This window comes from Eriocheir sinensis, chromosome 17 (genome assembly GCF_024679095.1).
Source record: "Eriocheir sinensis breed Jianghai 21 chromosome 17, ASM2467909v1, whole genome shotgun sequence".
Lineage (NCBI taxonomy): Eukaryota > Metazoa > Arthropoda > Malacostraca > Decapoda > Varunidae > Eriocheir > Eriocheir sinensis.
The window spans coordinates 7,317,115-7,335,643 of NC_066525.1; the positions used below are offsets into that span (position 1 = coordinate 7,317,115).

The 18,529-nt window shown below is 46.1% G+C and overlaps 1 protein-coding gene across 2 annotated transcripts in view; it reads left to right on the top strand.

Annotated features, from left to right (window-relative positions):
* The window catches only part of LOC126999883 (putative uncharacterized protein DDB_G0277255), a 128,400-nt gene that overhangs the window by 76,958 nt on the left and 32,913 nt on the right, over positions 1-18,529 (top strand). For both annotated transcript variants that reach the window (XM_050863006.1, XM_050863005.1), the window contains one exon: positions 12,108-12,139. The gene's annotated coding sequence lies outside the window, so the exon portion shown is untranslated. The remainder of the gene's footprint in view (positions 1-12,107; positions 12,140-18,529) is intronic.

The window sequence follows — 18,529 nt, forward strand, 5'->3', positions numbered from 1 at the left end:
ACGCGCGTAGGATTGCACGATGTTTATGGTTGTCTGTGGTATTGCCTGGCCGCCTGCGGTGTTGTAAAATGCCGTATGGAAACCTGCAGTGCTTATGGTGTCACGTGGGGCCGAATGAGGCTGTGGCGTGGACCAGGGATTGGGGGAAGCTGGATTGCGTCTGGCGGTGCGAAGTGTCGTGAAGATTTTATGGTACCTCGAAGTATAGTATTACACGCCTTGGTGCTGTCGATTAGAAGGATCTCTCTTTCTCTCTTGTGTCTGGAGCGAATGTAGTTTATAGTGCCTGTCTTTCTCTTTCTCTCACTGTCTATCTTTCTAACTATCTATCTGTCTGTCTGTCTAGCGGCACACCCATAAAAATAAGTGAGGACGGACCCACTTGGAGTACAAACCCTAATTCCGGGTCACAAAAACCGAGCCTCCAACGATAACTGTCATATTAGGTGACCTTGCCTTCCCTTCCCTTCCTCCCTCCGGTGCTGGATTAACTCTCTCTCTCTCTCTCTCTCTCTCTCTCTCTCTCTCTCTCTCTCTCTCTCTCTCTCTCTCTCTCTCTCTCTCTCTCTCTCTCTCTCTCTCTCTCTCTCTCTCTCTCTCTCTCTCTCTCTCTCTCTCTCTCTCTCTCTCTCTCTCTCTCTCTCTCTCTCTCTCTCTGTCTCTCTCTCTCTCTCTCTCTCTCTCTCTCTCTCTCTCTCTCTCTCTCTCTCTCTCTCTCTCTCTCTCTCTCTCTCTCTCTCTCTCTCTCACACACACACACACACACACACACACACACACACACACACCTTATTATATCTTTTTTCATTCTTCTTTCCTTCCTTCTCTCCTTCCTTCCCCTCTTTCTTCTAGTTATTTTTCTTTCTTTTTCTCATATCTGTCTCTATTTGCTTTATTTCTTGCGTTTGCCTAATGCCAACCCTTCTATCCTCTATTCATTTATCATTTCTCGCCCTCCTTCCTTTCATCATTCGTTCAATCTTCATTAAGTGTGATTTCAATTCCGTCTTTCCATTTCTCCTCTTTCCCACCGTTCTCATGTTACCTTCGTCCGTGAATGACAGCAGTTTCTCCGCCAGGCCAGTTCTCCTCCCCCATTCCTCTTTCTCCAACCCCAGGCGTTTCTCTTGCTCTTCATGTCTTCCCGTGGGCGAGGAGGGGAAAGTGGAGGGAAAGAAAGACAGAGGAGAGAGGGAAAGAGGAAATAACTGGATGAAAGCGCGAGGAAAACAGAACACAGAACACTAAAGGCTGATAAACACTGAGAAAAAAGAGCGATGTTGGTCAATGAAGAAAAATAACGTAGTAGTAGTAGTATGTAGGAGAGAGGAAAATAAATTAGGGGTGGAGGAGAAAAATAAATACAAGAGTAGATAAGAAGAGGAAGAGAGGGAAAGTAATGAGGCGTGGAAGAAAAAGGAATAGAAGAAGAGAGGAAGACGAGGAAAGAGAAGACTGGAAAAAAGCGAAAAAGAAGGAAAGGAGCATAGTGGTGGCAGTAGAATAGAGGAAAAAGGAAGAGAAGTGGAAGAGAATGACAGAACAGAGGAGTTAAAAAGGAAGAGAGGAAAAAAGTTTGTACTGATGGTAGTAGAATTGAATGAAAGAGAATAAAAAAATAAAAAAAGAGGGAGAGCATAATAGTAATAACAGAAGAAATATGAAAACAGAAGATAAACAGCAGAAGACAGTGAAAAAGAAAAGATAGACCGTGGTAATGATAATGGAGAAGAAGAAGGAGCACAGAAGGGACACACAGAACAGGTAACAGGAAGCAGATTAGTGTATAACGAGGCTACCTGGTCGAGGGAGAAAGGGAAGAAGAAAGGGAAGGGAGGGGCTGAGGAAGGAGGACGCGAAAGGAAAAGGCAGAAGAGCAGCTTTTATTCTGTCTTGAATCACGACATATCTATATAAAGTAATGCAATGGTCTCTCTCTCTCTCTCTCTCTCTCTCTCTCTCTCTCTCTCTCTCTCTCTCTCTCTCTCGCTCTCGCTCTCGCTCTCTCTCTAAATATTTGTGTTTGTGTTTTTATTATTCTTTTATTTGCTTCCTTGCTTGCTCGTGTGTGTGTGTGTGTGTGTGTGTGTGTGTGTGTGTGTGTGTGTGTGTGTGTGTGTGTTTACGTCTATTTGTTTGTCTGTCTTGCTTTTACTTTCTACTGGCTCATAATTTCTCTATCTGCCTCTCTCTCTCTCTCTCTCTCTCTCTCTCTCTCTCTCTCTCTCTCTCTCTTTTTATCTCTGTCTCTCTCTATTCCCGTGACGTAACCAAGTAATAGTGACGTAACGATGACGTCACTCGGAGATGGAGTAAAATAAGTAACCGGGAAAAGTATTGGGAAACAAGTGAAAGGAAAACAACAACAACAGACGTGGGAAAGAAAGACCGAGAAGAAAAGACCAGATGAGAGAAACCGTAAATAGAACTTGAGAGAGAGAGAGAGAGAGAGAGAGAGAGAGAGAGAGAGAGAGAGAGAGAGAGAGAGAGAGTAGCAGTAGTGGTAGTAATAGTAGTAGGAGTAGTAATTGTAGTAGTTATTGTTGTTGTAATAGCGATAGTTGTAGTAGTAGATGGTGGTGGTGGTGATGATGCTAGCAGATGTTATTTCCGTCATTCTTGCTGATGTTGCTGTTATTTTTGTATAGTAGTAGTAGTAGTGGTAGTAGTAGTAGTAGTAGTAGTAGTAGTAGTGGAAACAATAGTAGTGGTTATTATAATAGTACTAAAAACAACGAAAGATAGGAAATATAAACCAGAGAAAAAAACAATAGCATGCTATGACGAATGGATTAGAGGGTGGCGTCGGTACACTTTCCAGACAGGTGGATTAGGAACGAAAACACGTGAACGCGAGGCTGATGATGGACTGCGTAGGGTCACGTGATGAAGGGGCGTGCTGGGCGGACGTGAAGCAGAGCGAAGGGTCCGGAGGGGCGGGTGAAGGGGGGGGAAGAGGTGTGGCTGCATGGACGGGGAAAGTGGCCGAAGAATATGTATGGAGAGAGACTATGCTTGCGGACATGGCGGCGTGCTTGGGGAGAGAAAGAGAAAAGGGAGTGTGCGATAATGGTTCTGGAAAGCGGGTTAGTGTGTGATGGTTTGACGTCTTATGGTTATGTTTTATGGTTGTGGTCTGTCAGTATTCTTCAAAACGTAGGAGGCAATCAATCCTCTTCGGCAGATGTCTTCTTGTGAACGTTGCTTGTTGTATGAAAAAAGATAAAAAGGTTAAAGTAAATAAGATGGACTCGTAGAAGCGGATCAGATCGTGTGACTATTTGATGTAATCCTGTCAAAACCCGGTTATTTCATTATTAAGACCGGGAGGAAGGACGTGGAGAGGGGGAGTAAAATATAGTGGCGGCAACATCTCCGTCCCCTTCACTGATGATAGATGTGGCTGAGAGGAACACTTCGAGGTGGAAAATATTTCATCATGTCTCCCCTACACCATGACAGTCCCTCACGGAGACCACCACGCCCACCCACCCACCACGCCCTCACCTTATCATATCCGCTCCTCTATCATTCTTAGACTCACCCCAGCAAACCCACCCCTTCAAACCCACCCCTCTCTCCACTCACCCCATCCTCCCCTTCTCATTTCCTCCCATCGTGCGCAGGGGAGCGTCGCTGTCAGACCACAACCCTCGAGTTCCGTCCGCGGGTCAAACATAATCTTGTGTCTGGTGAGGCGCCGAGGAAGAGGGGGTGGCAAGGGCGGAGTGGCGTGGCGTAGCGGCGCATTGAGAACCTTGTAATTGTCGCCTTGGTAGTCTTGAATGGTCTCCCGTGAAGCCCAGCCCGTCCCCTGAGCGTGGCTACCCGGGGCGCTGGCGAACGGGGTGTTTTACGTCAGAGTGATTGGTTAGCTTCCTCGTAATAGCAGATCATTATGACATTTTGAAGATTATGGTCTCCTCGGGCTGATGGCTAGGCAGAGATACGGGGTTATTTAGGAGCTCAGAAAAAGGTATAGCTGCCCCCCGCTGTGTGTGTGTGTGTGTGTGTGTGTGTGTGTGTGTGTGTGTGTGTGTGTGTGTGTGTGTGTGTATGCCGCAGGGGCACTATTAAGAGGAGGTCCTGGTGTGAACATCAGATTTATGTTTCATTATCTTGCGGTGAGTTTATGGTTGCGAGGAGCGAGCTGCTGCAACCGTTTCACTCCAGGCGCTCATCAAAGGGAGGGAGGGATTAGGAAATGTAAACTAACTCAATTTAGGTTAATCATGACGAAATGCTTCTTCACTATGCTTTGTTTTCTTTAGTTTTCAGCGTATCTTGATGAAACGTCTACATAAGAACATAACATAAGAACATAAGAACGTAGGAGTCTGCAAAAAGCCGGTAGACCTGCACAAGGCAGCTCCTTTGAACCTAAGCTCTCGTGTATCTAACCCCACCTAATATCGCTGTCCATGAATTTATCTAATCTATTTTTTTTTCAATGTGACGTCTCTACTATGCTATTTCCCTAACTTTGAACGAGTCTGGGCGAAATGCCTCTCCACTGCGCTATATTATCTTCAGCTATCAGAGTATCTTAATGAACCATCTCTCTACGCCGCTGTGTTTTCTTTAACTTTTCAGCGTATCTTGATGAAACGTCCCTCTGTTGTCCTATCTTTTCCTCAACTTCCAGCGTTTTATCTAAATAACGTCAGAATTTACACTGGACTCAACTTTTCTCAACTCTTTTTCGAATACTTCTCCCGGAAACACCAAGTCATCGCCAGCTTGATGGAACGCTTCTCCACCATGCAATATTTACTTCAACTCCCAGTGTTTTACATCAATAGTGTCAGAATGTACACTGGGCTCATATTTTCTTAACCCTTTTCCGAAGCTTTCTTTCCCGGAAACGTAAAAATCATCGGTTGCTTATTTTGTGGCGTCTCATTCTCTCTTGTGCCATATTTTCCGAGGGACTTCCTACCACGCACAGGTCCTAAGCTGCTATTATCATTCCCTCATTTTGTCCGGCGGGAGGGGAGGGAGAGGGAGGGCCCGCCGGGAGGGGAGTGCTCTTCGTTTCCTTTCTACCGGCAAACGACACGCTGGCCGGCAATTATGGTCAAAGTATACCTGAAAGCAAGACGCGAGATCCCACTTAGCCCTCCGCCGTCGTGATGAAAGTGATGGAAGATATGAAGCCGGCTTGTAAACGCTTATAGGAAGGAGGGAGGAAGGCGTCGGGAGGAAAAAGCGAGACGATTATATTGCCTCACCCGCTGACGCCTGCTTACCGTGCCTCGACTAAAGACTTCTACACTGTTGTTGGTTCAGATTAGTTCAGGCAGCCGTGATGGTGAAGCTCGCCTCCTCCTCCTCTTCTTGACGATTCCATTCCCTCTTTGTGGTGATGCTCCTGAGCGGCTGGATTACTATCTTCCAAGGAGTAATCAAGATCACATATAATATAAAAGTCTTGAATGCCTCGCTTGTGGGTTCCTGTGCGTTATCAAGACCACTCAACTCAGGCGGTGGTTGATTTAGAACACAGTTGAATATTTCCTTTGTTGGGGATCGAGACTATTAAGACCACTGAGAAAAGAAAGGAATACAAAATCTCTGTATATATGTATTGGTGTGGGTTTGCTAATTGAAAGTTTCCAGGAGTGTTTTTTTTTTTTTTTACAACAAAGGAGACAGCTCAAGGGCCCCCCCCAAAAAAAAAGGAAACAATAATAAAAAAAAAAAGCCCTCAACTCGGTACTCCTAAAAAGAATCAAAAGAGGTGGCCGAAAGAGGGGTCAATTTCGGGAGGAGAGGTGTCCTGATACCCAGTCAGTCCAATTAACAGAAGCAACAAATTCGTGATCTAACTAGTGTCCTTTCTGCCTGCCCGCTCCTCTAACGTAGCATACCGAGCTGTGAGCGGAGGTGAATATCGAATTCCTCCTCTTGACCATCAAACGAATTATTAAGATCGTCTTGTTAAGGGTTGTGTAAAGCTTGACGCATATTCTCGAACATTTAAGAGCTTGCACACCCACATTTGATAAGGCTTTCGTAGAGGTTGTAGACCGTATTTCCATGGGTATAGCTTTATGAGCCGACTGAACGTGAAAAAAAAACTCGTGAAAAGCCGACTAATCTCAGTGTTAAGGGTTTGTAAAGCTAGACGCATATTCTCAAACATTTCCGGGCTTATACATCCACATATTGATAAGGCTTTCGTAGAGGTTGTGGAGAGTATTTCCATGGGTAATGTTATGAGCCTACTGATAGTTTGACAAGGTTTCTGCGCCATGAACGTGAAAAACACCCATAAAAACCGGACTAATCTTCTTTGTGAACTTTGTAAATATTTGATGTAAGAGCAGAGAGCGTCTTACGAACCTCAGTCTGAAGGAGCATGGTAAAAGGAAGAGCCTGGAAGTGGGGTGCGAGGGTCCTTTGTTGACCTCCGCACATCGCCTCCCTCAGAGCAATCAGGATAATCATAGCGAAGCATTTGGTCAGAGGAAGTGTGCAGGGATGAGCGGCGATCGTGGCGAGGGCGTGAAATACCAGATAAGCCGGAGAGGAGAAGCGAGTATTGGGCGTCAGAAAATCAGTGTGTTGGAAGTTGAATGTTTGAGGGTTGAAGTAGTGTCACGGAGGCTGCTCATAACACACACACACACACACACACACAAATAAACATAAATAAATAATAATAAAAACAATAGAAAATAAGAACTAAATAAAAAATAGATCAGAAAATAGAAAAACAAACCACTAGGAAGGACTTATGTGTGATGTATGGGGACCCTTCTTCTCCCCCTTCACTTATGTTCCCTTCCTTATCTGTCCCTTCACCGCCTACCCCTTCCTCACCATCCCTCCCTCTCTTCGCCTCCTCTCCTCCTTCCCTCCCTCCCTCTCTCCCTTAGTCAAACTCACCACCATTTTCTCTCATCTTCACAATACTGGTTTTGATTCTGGTTCTATTTTTTGTGGTCTTGTTTGCCTGTGTGTTTCTGTCTGTCTATATGTTTCTGTCTATCTATGTTTCTCTCTCTCTCTCTCTCTCTCTCTCTCTCTCTCTCTCTCTCTCTCTCTCTCTCTCTCTCTCTCTCTCTCTCTCTCTCTCTCTCTCTCTCTCTCTCTCCACAGATAATACATACAATTGGGCCAGAATCACCATGTTATTTTTTCTCTCGATATTGTTCAGCGAAGCCTTTCCTTAATCGTCCTCTCATCTTTTCTTCTACCTTCTCCTCTTCCTTATTCTCCTCCTCCTCCTCCTCCTCCTCCTCTTTCTTTCTCTCCTCCCCCTCTTTCAGTTATTCCTTTTTCTCTTTCTCCTCCTCCTCTGGCTCCTACTGCTCCTCCTCCTCTTCCCTCTCCTCATTCTTTTTCTCCTCCTCCTCTTGCAGTTGTTCCTTTTTCTGTTCCTCCTCCTCTTGCTCCTCCTGCTCCTCCTCTTCTCCTCCTCCTCCTCCTCCTCCTCCACTCGTGATTCTGCAACTCCCTGGGTCGTAAGGGGACGTGATGGAAGCGAAGGGAAGGTCATCGTGCCCCACCCACACACACACACACACACACACACACACACACACACACACACGCACACACCATCTGGTTCTTGGGGATGGAAGAAAGAAAACCCGGATAAGAACCAAAAATGTGAGGCTAATTCTCGTAAACAACATTGAAGTTTATGGAGAAGCGACGCGGCGGTGTGTGTGTGTGTGTGTGTGTGTGTGTGTGTGTGTGTGTGTGTATGTGTGTGTGTGTGTGTGTGTGTGCGCGTCGAGTTTAACCTATCGACCTGCATCGGCACTTTCATGTCAGTCAGCGAGTGAAGAAAATCAAGTAATATTATGTGAGGCAACGAAGGGACGGTAAAAAATGATTGGCACATATACGTACAAGACGAGAGAAGGCGAGGAGGAGGAGGAGGAGGAGGAGGAGGAGGAGGAGGAGGAGGAGGAAAAAATCAACACAAGCAATACGGCAAAAACCCATCGATGCCATTTTCAGATAAGGTCAAGAAGGGCAAGGAGAGAGAGAGAGAGAGAGAGAGAGAGAGAGAGAGAGAGAGAGAGAGAGAGAGAGAGAGAGAGAGAGAGAGAGAGAGAGAGAGAGAGAGAGAATAGAAACAGGTGTATTCTAAATCAAAACAACACAACCGTGAAATAAAAGTATACCGAGAGACAGTGGAAGCGTGATAACTCTTTGACGAATAGCGGCGGAGTGAAGTGGAGTGGACTGGCGTGGAGGCATTGACGTGGCAGCAGTATTAGATGTGGAATGAAGAAATAGTGGAAGGAGTTAATAAGAGAGGGAGGGAGTGTGAGCGGAAAGAGAACAATGCAAAGGAAATAAATGCGGATGAGGAGCAGTGTGAGAGATATGGAAAAACTGTTGTACTAAAGAAGAGCGAGAAGAAGAAAGGAAACGATAGATACTGCATTAAATAGATCACTGAATTACATATGAAGAGGGAGTTAGTTTGAACGGAAAGACAACGATTATAAAGAAATATATATGAATGAGTTGCGGCGCAGTGAGATAGGAATAAGCTGTCGTACTAAAGAAGAGCGAGAAGAGGAAAGGAAACGATAGATACTGCATTAAATAGATCACTGAATTACATATGGAGAGGGAGTTAGTTTGAACGGAAAAACAACGATGATAAAGAAATGAACATGAATGAGGTGCAGTGTAGTGAGATATGAAGAAAAATTGTGCTAGAGAAGATCGAAAAGGGAGAGGAAAACGATAGATACTGTATGGATAGATCACTGAATTACGTAGATCCCGGGTAGCCAATGAAGGAGGGATAATTTAGGAATACATACGAGTTCGAGATGAGGGAGGAGGGGAAAGGGAACAAGCAAAATGGTCGAAAGAGAGTGTAGATGGAGGAAGAGAAATGAGATTGAGACGAGGAGGAATGTGGGTGAGAGGAACGTCTGTAGCTTAGTGTAGGTGGAGAGGGAATGCGTTGCAGATGAGAGGGAGAAGAGGAGAGGAGAGGAGAGTGAAGGAAAGGGAATGTGGAAGCTAAGGAGATATAGGAAGGAATGGTGTGGATAAGAGAGAGAGAGAGATAGGATATGAGAATGAAAGAGGGAACGGAGAGGAGAGGTAAGGGGAACGGGAAGAAGAGAGAATGGGATCGGGAAGGAGAGAGAATGGGAACGGGAAGGAGAGAGAAAATGGGAACGGAAAGTGAGAATGGGAACGGAAAGGAGAGAAAACGGGAACACTGGCGTGGGAGGATAAAAAGAAAGGGAAAGGGAGCGATATGGGTGGAGGAAGAATGCTTAGAAGGGAACGAGAGCGTGGGTGGAAGATGCGGAGGGAAGAGTGGAGGGAGAGGGAGAAGAGGTGAGTTAATATGGAGGAGAGAAAACAGGGAATCAAGAGTGAGGGTGGAGGAGGATATGGAACAGAGGCGTGGGTGGAAGAGAGTCAGGGAATGAGAGTGTGGGTGGAGGATACTGAGTGGAGGAAGAGGAGGAGGAGGAGGAGGAGGAGTCGCAACTGGAGTGATGATGGGGGAAGATTTTGCATTATTTTTACTTTTAGTGTTCAAAATGAGAGGGTGAGGGAGGGGGGGCGGGGGGAGGTGATCACGGGGAGTTATGAGGCGGTCCTGCTACCCCTTCACCATGGCCGGTATACACACACACACACACACACACGCATTCCATAAGGTTTGAACACACAATTGAATCTTTCCGAGAGATGGAGGAAAAAGAAGTCGTATATCCCGCCAGCTGATGACCGCAAAAAAACACGTACAAATCACACACACACACACACACACACACACACACACACACACACACACACACACACACACACACACACACACACACACACACACACACACACACGAAGATTTCCTCAGCACAAAGGAAATCATCACAAAAACAAGAAAACAAGCACACACACACACACACACACACACACACACACACACACACACACACACACACACACACACACACACACACACACCTGCAGCCCGCCTCGACGCCGCACCTCCTCCTCACCTTCCTTTCTTTACCTGCTCCTCGCCCGAAGCTCAAGTTATAATTAAAACAACAGAGAGGTAACGCTGACCCTTGAACCATCGCAGCAGCGGCAACAACAACAACAACGACAAAAACAGCAGCAGAAGCAACCAACCCTTTCGCGTGTGTGTATACTTGGGTGAACGGTAGCCTGGTATTGCTGTTGTTGTTGTTGTTGGTGGTGGAGGTGGTTGTGGTGGAGGTGTGTTTGTGTTGCCATATATATGACTTTATTTCGCCATGATTTCACAGCTTACTAATAATTCCTTTTAGTATTATTTTTCATCAGTAAATCTCCTTTTCTTTAGGCATCATTTTTTTTTCTCTTTAGGCTCTCAGTCCGCCTAACTCCATTTCGCCACCAGTAAACCACTAACTTTTTCTAACACTATTTTTCATCAGTTAACCTTCTTCCTTTCTTGTCGTATCTTTTTTTATCTCTCCTTCTTTAGTCTCTGTTCTTAAGGTTCTCAGTCCGCCTTAATTCCCTCCTCCTTTCCGTGTCATTTTTCTTCCCGGCTTTCTCCCTCTCGCCGTCCCCTTCCGTGTATCGCTGTAATTATCTTCCTCCCGCGCCATTGATATTATAATTCATTCATTTACTTGCATACCCCGGGAAAACTCTCTCTCTCTCTCTCTCTCTCTCTCTCTCTCTCTCTCTCTCTCTCTCTCTCTCTCTCGTCCTTCTTCTTTTTCTTCTTCTTCTTCTTCTTCTTCTTCTTCTTCTTCTTCTTCTTCTTCTTCTTCTTCTTCTTCTTCTTCTTCTTCTTCTTCTTCTTCTTCTTCTTCTTCTTCTTGTTCTTGTTCTTGTTCTTCTTCTTCTTCTTCTTCTTCTTCTTCTTCTTCTTCTTCTTCTTCTTCTTCTTCTTCTTCTTCTTCTTCTTCTTCTTCTTCTTCCTTGTCTTCTTCGCACATCTGCTCATCTTCCTTTCTCTTCTCACTTTTCCTTCACCGTCCTGCTTTACACCTCTCTCTCCTCTCACTCCTTATGTTCTTATGTTACGTTCTAAATTACTAAACGGTGCTGTTCAGAGAGGTGTAAAACTGACTATCTTCGGCAACTGCGTGCAACACCTCTTTTGGTTCTCGGTCTCGCGTGTTGCCTCGTCACTGGTGTCTGGAGGTGTGAGTGAGACGTGTGTTGGCAGGCGCCGGGGGGTGAGGAGGGTCAGTGGGCGTTGATAAGTTACTCCTCTGAGCTTGGGTTTAATGGTCAACGTTGCCAGATTGTTGTACTCAGCTGATTATATTTCTCGACTTCCTACCCCTAAACTGTCTTCTGGGCTCCAATAACGAAACTCATTTATAGCTATCGTTAAAAGAGTTAGATTCTGATGTTTCTTGGCAATAGTTAGGTGTCAGAAACAGGTAAATACTATGCTCTGAGTATGATAATCTGGCAACGTGTTAATAGTAGGGAAGTTTAGAGGAGCTGCAGCGAGGATACATTAGCAAAACAGGAGACAAAAGATGGAGGAAGGATCGACAATGTAAGGAGTGAAGAGATTGCAAAGAGCGAATAAGAGGGACGCTATGGAAAAAATATTGTTCCTGAATGAATGACAACTGTGGAATATGCCCGTCAAGGATAGTTTGAAAAAAAAAAAAACATTAGTCTGACGTTGATTTGAAATTTTAAGATGTGCAAAGACTACTGAGAGGGAATGACGGGAGGTGTTGTGAAAATATCATCACCGTAGAAAGAACGTCACGAAACCTTTGAAGATAGATATTATGACTATTTCCAACCACTTTGAGATTAAAAAAGAATACAATGGCTTAATAATCGTAGACTCATGCTTCAGTCAAAACAACGTGATGCATTCCCATTAAGGTTTACGATCTCATTCCTTCTTGTGCTCCCTAAACCTGTATCAGGACACCACTCCTCCCGAAATTGACCTATCTTTCGGCCACTCCTCTAACTCTTTTTAGGAGCAATGAGTAGCGGGCTTTTTTTTCACATTTGTTTCCTTTTTTTTATGCCCTAGAACTGACTCCTCTGCTGTAAAAAAACAAAACAAAAAAACACACCCGCTTTAGTGCCGTCCATAGCGTGTCTAACTCCTTTTTGTCTCCCCCCCGCAGGCCCTCGCGTCCACCTGTACACGGAACTCAAGGTAAGGTTGCTCATCTTTGTCTCGTTAGCCTAATTGTGGTTTCGAAGTCCTTGTCTATTTTTTCCTTTCTTTTTATCTCTTTCTTCTTTCTCCTAACTTTTTCTTCAGTTTTCATCGTTTTTTTATTTTTTTCCTTGTTTTTTTTTTACCTTTCTTCCTTCTTTCTTTTTATCTTTCTTTCTTTTCCCTTTATTATCTGTTCCTTCTTTTATAAATTTCTTCCTTTTTCTTTCTTTTTTTCCTTTTTTATCTCTCTACCTTCTTTTCCTTCTTCTTTCTTCCTTTTTGTATTTCTTCCTTTTTCCTTTTTATATTTCTTCCTTCTTTTTTAAATTTCTTCCTTCTTTTCTTTCGTCCTTTCTCCCCTCTTTATCTTTCTACCTTCTTTTCATTCTTCCTTCTTCCTTTCTTATCTTTCTTCCTTTTTCATCTTCCTTCCTGCTTTCTTTTTTATCCATCTTTCGTCTTTCTCTTTCTGTTCCTATCACTGTTTAAATGTCTAATTATATGTGTGTGTGCATGTATTTCTTGATTTCATATGTTCGTGAATTCGCTTGTTTTCTCTTGTCGTAATTTATGTTCATGCTTTACTCTGTTTAGTCAAGCGCCTCATTTTTCTACCGTCGTGACTTTGCCCGAACCAGCCAGTCACTCCGCCGCCGTCTGGTTCGGTCGGAGGCACAAATCGCAGTCGTCCATCCTCGTTAGTCTGGTGTTGTTGTGGTCAGGAGAGGCGCTCGGCAAACAGTGACGAACAGCGCCGTGCATTCGAGCAGACGGCGCACCATCCACCAGACCCAACGAGGGAGCTTTCCATATTGCGTGACGGAGCTTAGCGGAGCACAAAAAGAAGCGCCATAGTGACACGGTGGACGACGCAACCCCTCCCCGCCTTCCTCCTTTCCCCTGCATTCCGCCAAGCGCGTTTATCACCACCATATTGCGACTTTTATGGCCGTATTCTTAAACAATTCGTCGCTCAAGCACACATATTTGACAAGGCTTTTGCAGGAGTTTGGGTCATTTCCAGGGGTAGTTTAATGACCCTGGTGATAGTCTGACCCTTCCTCTGTGCGTGAACCTAAAAAAACACTCATTAGAATCCGACTGATCTCCTTTTCGGGCTTTGGAAATAGTTGGTGTGGGAGGCGGAAGGGTCTGTGAATACCGACTTTAGACCCGTGGAAAGAAACTGAAGAGCCGCTTAAAGTCAAGAGCACGTCGCAATAATGCACATCAAACTATTCCCAGTATCTCTTAGGAATGTTCGCCGTGCCAGGAGGTTGTCACGGCGCAGTGCAGGACCCGTGTGACTCTTGGGTCGGTATTGACAGACCCTTCTACCCCTCACATCAACTAGCTCCAAAGGCCGAAGATTAGATCAGTCGGGTTCTAATGAGTGTTTTTGTAAGCTCATGGTGCAGAAGAAGGGTCAAACTTCCAATAAGGTCATTAAACTACCCCTGGAAATGCCCTAAACTCCCACGAAAGCCTTGTCAGATGTGTGTGTTTGTGCGCCGGAATGTTTAAGAATATGACACTAGGCTCCTGTCCACGTGACCAGCAGCACACGGGGACGCCGAGCTCCGTGTTGGGTCTGCCTTGTTAGCGTTTGTCAGTCACCTGTGGCTACGAGCGTAATGACCGTTTATTAACTATTTTTGTGCACCTTTAACTGTGTCCTCCCCCTCTTCTTCCTCCTCCTCCTCCTTCTCCTCCTCCTCCTCGTCTTCTTCCACGTTTTGCGGTCACACTTTCCTGGTCTTGTCACTCCCTGCAGCAGAGAACCTCAATCCAGGCTGTCCCTCACTCCAGCCTTTATGTAGACCATGATTTAAAAGAGTACTATTTTGGGTTAGTCCGAGTTGGTTCTTCTACTCAACCCTGTGACAGGCTGATGAAGGGATATGAACCTGGACGTAAAATCAACATAATCAAGCCTTGGCGTAACAACAGCATACTCGAGCGGCGTCACGGATGATGTAGACTACGAGGGTTTCGATCCTGGGCGTAACGGTAACATATTCGAGTCTTTGCGTAACAACATATCCGAGCATTGGCGTAACAATATCATCTTCGAGAGGCGTCACTGAGGAAACATATCTTCGTTCATGGACACACATTTAGTAAGTCTTTCGTAGGAGCTCTTGGCATTTCCTGGGGTAGTTTTATGACCCTAGCGGTAGTTTGACCCTTCTTCTATACCATGAACCTTAAAGAACACTCACTAGAACCCGACTGATCTCATTTTCGGCCTTTGGAGATTGTTGATGTGAGGTGTGGAAGAGTCTGACGATACCAACCCAAGTCCGATGTGGAATCCCCCTGTGCGTGACTGGAGGTGGACGCTTCATCTTTATCTCCCTTCATGCTTCTCGCCTCGCAGTTTATTATACGCGGATCTTTATGCTCATCCTCCGTGACTCTTTTTGCTCAGCGTCCGTGAACCAGTGCCCCCCCAACCCCCCATCACCCTTACCCGCACCCCACTCTTGGTTTCCTCCTCCCCTGCCTACCTTTACCACGCCTTCCCTCCTCCCCCACCTTACTCATGTTTTCCTCTCCCATCTTCACCCATACCAGTCCTCCCTATTCATCCCCCAACCCAACCAGTGTCCCCCCTACCCTCCATCACCCTCACCCGCACCCCACTCTTGTGCTCCTCCTCCCCTGCCTACCTTTACCATGCATTTCCTTCCTCCCCCACCTTACTCATGTTTTCCTCTCCCTCTCCTCAGCCTTACCAGTCCTCCCCATGCATCCCCCAACCCAACCAGTGTCCCCCCTACCCTCCATCCCCCTCACCCGCACCCCACTCTTGTGCTCCTCCTCCCCTGCCTACCTTTACCATGCATTTCCTTCCTCCCCCACCTTACTCTTGTTTTCCTCTCCCCCTCCTCAGCCTTACCAGTCCTCCCCATGCATCTCCCAATCCACTTTTCGTTTCCTCTTCCCCTCCCCACCCTGAGCAGTCCTTCCCATCTCCCCACCCATCCCTTACCCCATTCTTGGTTTCTTCTTCCCCTCCACATCCTCTCCAGTCCTTCCCAGTCCTTCCCATCCATCCCTCACCCCACTCTTCGTTTCCTCTTCCCCTCCCCACCCTTGTCAGTCCTCTCCACCCCATATCTCACCCTGCTCGTGGTTTCCGCTTCCCCTACCCACCCTTGCCAGTCCTCCTCCCCACCCTCACCTCCACCCACTCCCCCACACCCTTTCCCCGTACAGTCCCAGATGGAGTGAGGCAGAGGCGTGAAGCAATACGTCTTGGGGTGGTTGGCAAAAGTGTACACCTTACAGGACGAGGTGATCACCGGAGAGACTTTTTAATATTGCTCATATGTCTGTCTGTCTCTCTCTCTCTATCTCTCTCTCTCTCTCTCTCTCTCTCTCTCTCTCTCTCTCTCTCTCTCTCTCTCTCTCTCTCTCTCTCTCTCTCTCTCTCTCTCTCTCTCTCTCTCTCTCTCTCTCTCTCTCTCTCTCTCTCTCTCTCTCTCTCTCTCTCTCTCTCTCTCTCTCTCTCTCTCATCCTGTTACACATCATTATAGCATAGTCACCCCCTTAAGACACCTCACCTGTCACACACCTGCATTTTGGATCCAGTAAAGATTAGACATATAATTTGCCTCACTACCTACCAGTTTTCGGTAAATATGCCCTCCTGTCAGGCTGGTTGCTGCTTAATCGTCCGTGTGAGTTGATTATGTTATACGTATCGCGTGGGCTTTGACTGCAACGAAAAAACTGCATGTAAGTCACTGTAGGATGTTCATTTTGCCTAATTTGAATGTAATAAGAAAATGAATCGGTACTTTACATATTTTTTCGGGGATTGTTTACGCTCGACTTCATTCTGGGTATTCTTTTATTTACATATTTATTACTTTATTTGGTGCTAGGAATCGTAAGTGTTTTTCTAGAGATTAGTTAACCCATTGACTGCGGATTTCCTACAAGAAGACCTCACCAAGCTACAGGAATGGAACAAAAAGTGACTGCTACAATTCAATAAAGAAAAAAAATATAAAGTCATGCGCCTTGGGAGGGGATATCCATCATACCAGTAACACATAGGAAACACTCCACTATCCACCACAGAGGCAAAGAAAGACCTGGGAGTATATGTTATCAGGCTACCAGTGAAAGCCAAATTGATGGCAATCGCAGCAGATGAGTTAAGGGGAGGGGGATGGAGGGAGAAGCCGGAGAAGCAGACCTCTCTAGCTACGCGATCTGTTGAAGGGAGCCTCAGCGCCTTGTCCGTCTGTAAGTAGCGCTCTCTCCTCAACCCGTCGCCAATCAAACCTTTGTATTCCATTTGCTCTTCTTTCCAATCACTTTCCGTCCTTTGTAACCTATTGTCATATTGCCGTTAAGTCTTCGTTAGTACCATATATATAAGAGTGGGCTAAGGGGAAATTGGGAGTACGTTTTCTTTTATTATGATCACTTAGATGGTCTGCTCAGTGTGATAGAGTCAGACAGATTTGTTTTCCTGAACGTGAGAGAGTATCGTGACACCTCTCCACCCGAAATTGATCTCTCTTTTGTCCTCTCGTTCTTTTTCTTTTGTCGGAGCAGCTTCTAGTGGACCTTTTTGTTGCTGTTTTTGTGTTTTATCCTTGAGCTGTCTCCAATACTGTAAAAAAAAAGTATGTTCAAGGGGTAGGAGGGGGAGTCGAACCAGCAGGCCTCCTCTTTAACCCATCCGCTGCGATTGACACGGATCTCGCCTTCACTGGTAGCCTGGTAACATGCTCCCAGGTCTTTCTGTGCCTCTGTGGTGGGTAGTGGAGTGTTTCCCATGTGGTATTGGTATGCTGGATTTCCCCTCCCAAGATGCATGACCTCACATTTTTCTTCACTAAATTGGAGCAGCCACTTTTTCTTCCACTCCTGTAGCTTGGTGATGTCTTCTTGTAGGAAATCCGCATCCAATGGGTTAAACGAGTGTCCCAGCGAAGCGGCCGCGGCGCCTCGTCCGTCACTCCCGCCGCCGAAAGATCTCTGTCTCCACATCAATCTCCGGCAGCCAAGATGGGTTATGTGGTGTCTGCGCTTATTGAATTGATGGCTTGATTGTGGCTTTATGGTCCTCCGAATCAGAGAAACCTGCGCCGACATCCATCACCGTCTCACCAGCTAACGATTCGGGGGCGGCGCGGAGGTGTGGGACTGCCTGGGTAACTGTGCCATAACGACCATTCCCACAGTGACGGGTGTGTTAGTGGTGAACCGTCTGCCTCGTCACCCGTAGTAAAGAGTCTGCCTCCTCCTGTCTCTCTCTCCCTCTCCTTCTCTTCTCTCTCTTCTCTTCTCTCTGCTTATCGTAGTGAAGATTCTGCCTCCTCCTGCCTCTCTCTCTCTCCTTCTCTCCTCTCTCTTCTCTTTCTCTCGCTGCTTATCGTAGTAAAGAGTCTGCCTCCTCCTGTCTCTCTCTCCCTCTCCTTCTCTTCTCTCTCTTCTCTTCTCTCTGCTTATCGTAGTGAAGAGTCTGCCTCCTCCTGTCTCTCCCTCTCCTTCTCTCCTCTCTCTTCTCTTTCTCTCTCTCTGCTTATCGTAGTGAAGAGTCTGCCTCCTCCTGTCTCTCTCTTCCTCTCCTTCTCTCCTCTCTCTTCTTTTCTCTCTGTTTATCCTAGTGAATAGTCTGCCTCCTCCTGTCTCTCCCTCTCCTTTTCTTCTCTCTCTTCTCTCTGCTTATCGTAGTGAAGAGTCTGCCTCCTCCTGTCTCTCCCTCTCCTTCTCTTCTCTCTCTTCTCTTCTCTCTGCTTATCGTAGTGAAGAGTCTGCCTCCTCCTGTCTCTCCCTCTCCTTCTCTCCTCTCTCTTCTCTTTCTCTCTCTCTGCTTATCGTAGTGAAGAGTCTGCCTCCTCCTGTCTCTCCCTCTCCTTCTCTCCTCTCTCTTCTCTTTCTCTCTCTGCTTATCGTAGTGAAGAGTCTGCCTCCTCCTGTCTCTCCCTCCCTATCCTTCTCTCCTCTCTCTTCTCTTTCTCTCTCTGCTTATCGTAGTGAAGAGTCTGCCTCCTCCTGTCTCTCTCTCCCTCTCCTTCTCTCCTCTCTCTTCTTTTCTCTCTGCTTATCGTAGTGAAGAGTCTGCCTCCTCCTGTCTCTCTCTCTCCTTCTCTCCTCTCTCTTCTCTTTCTCTCTCTCTGCTTATCGTAGTGAAGAGTCTCCCTCCTCCTGTCTCTCTCTTCCTCTCCTTCTCTCCTCTCTCTTCTTTTCTCTCTGCTTATCGTAGTGAAGAGTCTGCCTCCTCCTGTCTCTTCCTCTCCTTCTCTCCTCTCTCTTCTCTTCTCTCTGCTTATCGTAGTGAAGAGTCTGCCTCCTCCTGTCTCTCCCTCCTTATCCTTCTCCCTTATCTCTTCTCTTTCGTTCTCTTTCTACCTGTC